Genomic DNA, 2,129 nt, shown 5'->3' on the forward strand with positions numbered 1-2,129 from the left:
CCCACCCTCTCCCTCCACGCGCGGTGCCCGTTCTACCACCCAAAAACATCCACCCAATGCGCACACGAGCCAAAGCCAGATTCCTCCAACCAAAATCTCTCTTCACCCTCACAGCCGCCACCGATAGCATCTCTCCTCTCCCTTCCTCCTACAAACACGCCCTCAAAGACCCAAACTGGTACCACGCGATGCTTGAGGAGTACACTGCTTTGTTACAAAACGAGACTTGGTCGTTGGTTTCTCCCCCTGCAGGTGTCAACATGGTGACGGGGAAATGGATCTCTCCTCTCCCTTCCTCCTACAAACACGCCCTCAAAGACCCAAACTGGTACCACGCGATGCTTGAGGAGTACACTGCTTTGTTACAAAACGAGACTTGGTCGTTGGTTTCTCCCCCTGCAGGTGTCAACATGGTGACGGGGAAATGGATCTTTCGCCACAAGCTGAACCCCGACGACTCCCTCGCTCGGTACAAGGCACGGTGGGTCTTGCGCGGCTTCACTCAACAACATGGCGTCGACTTCGCGGAGACCTTCAGCCCCGTCGTCAAGCCGGCGACCATCCGCGTCGTCCTCAGCCTCGCCGTCTCGGCCGGCTGGGCCATCCATCAACTGGACGTGAAGAACGCTTTTCTTCACGGCCACCTTGACACCGTCGTCTACAGCCAGCAGCCATCCGGTTTCGTCGACACTGCGCACCCGTCTCACGTGTGCCGCCTGCATCGCTCACTCTACGGGCTCAAGCAGGCCCCCCGAGCATGGTTTCAGCGCTTCACCACCTACCTCGCGTGTCTCGGCTTCGTTGCATCCAAGAGTGACACTTCCCTCTTCATTCTTCACCGCGACGGCGCCACCGCTTATCTCCTATTATACGTCGATGACATTATCCTCACTGCCAGCTCCGCCTCCTTGCTCCACCACGTCATCTCACAACTCCACAACGAGTTTTCCACGACTGACCTAGGCGAGCTCCATCATTTCCTGGGGATCAATGTCACACGTAGCTCCCGCGGCTTGTTCCTCTCGCAACACCAATACGCTCTCGAGATCCTTGAACGCGCCCACATGAGCAATTGCAAGCCCATCGCCACCCCCATCGACACTCGCGCAAAACTCTCCGCCACCGATGGTGCTCCTGTCTCTGACCCGTCCCTCTACCACAGTTTGGCCGGCGCTCTCCAATATCTCACTCTCACCCGGCCCGATATCACTTACGCCGTCCAACAGGTTTGCCTCTTCATGCATGATCCCCGGGAGCCGCACTTCACCGTCCTCAAGCGCATCTTGCGTTACATCCGTGGCACACCGCAGCTCGGCCTTCACCTCCGGCGCTCCTCCGACCACCGCCTCGTTGCATACTCTGACACCGACTGGGCGGGTTGTCCTGACACCCGCAAGTCCACGTCGGGCTACTGCATCTTCATCGGCGACAACCTCGTCTCTTGGTCCTCCAAGCGGCAACAGACCGTCTCCTGGTCCAGCGCGGATGCGGAATACAGGGCGGTGGCCAATGCCGTGGCCGAGGCGTGCTGGCTGCATCAACTTCTGCACGAGCTGCGGCGTCCTCCGGATCGAGCGACGATCGTCTACTGCGACAACGTGAGCGCCATGTACCTCTCCACCAACCCCGTGCAGCATCAGCGCACGAAGCACATCGAGATCGACCTTCATTTCGTGCGTGAGCGGGTTGCTTTCGGTGATGTACGCGTCCTTCACGTCCCATCCGCGTCGCAGTTCGCTGATATCTTCACGAAGGGGCTGCCCTTGACCGTCTTCCTCAACTTCCGGTCCAGCCTCAACGTGCTCGACGACCCCGTTGTGGCTGCGGGGGGCTGTTGGAAGACTACCGTTGCTGCCTCAACTAGAGGACTGAGTCCTACGTAGTTCATGCACCGGATGTGCCCTCCTTTTCTGTTACACGATGTGCATGACCTCCTGTATGGCTGGGTTGTTACCAGCCTATGTACCTGTATATTAACCCCTTCGTGGGCATCAATGAGAATCACCAGTGTATTCATTCTCCATCTGCAACAAGCACCCAAAAGCCTGGATGATCGAAGTCAATTACATGGTAGCCTATGTAAATGCTTTACCGAAGGTGTAGCTGCCCATAAGCAAAGCAAAAACAAA

At 57.4% G+C, this 2,129-nt stretch overlaps 1 protein-coding gene across 1 annotated transcript in view; it reads left to right on the forward strand.

The window, feature by feature from the left end:
* LOC123146848 (monothiol glutaredoxin-S10) overlaps positions 1-2,129 on the forward strand; it is a 32,660-nt gene that overhangs the window by 29,284 nt on the left and 1,247 nt on the right. The window lies entirely within an intron of this gene.

Source organism: Triticum aestivum, chromosome 7A (assembly GCF_018294505.1).
Source record: "Triticum aestivum cultivar Chinese Spring chromosome 7A, IWGSC CS RefSeq v2.1, whole genome shotgun sequence".
Classification (NCBI taxonomy): domain Eukaryota; kingdom Viridiplantae; phylum Streptophyta; class Magnoliopsida; order Poales; family Poaceae; genus Triticum; species Triticum aestivum.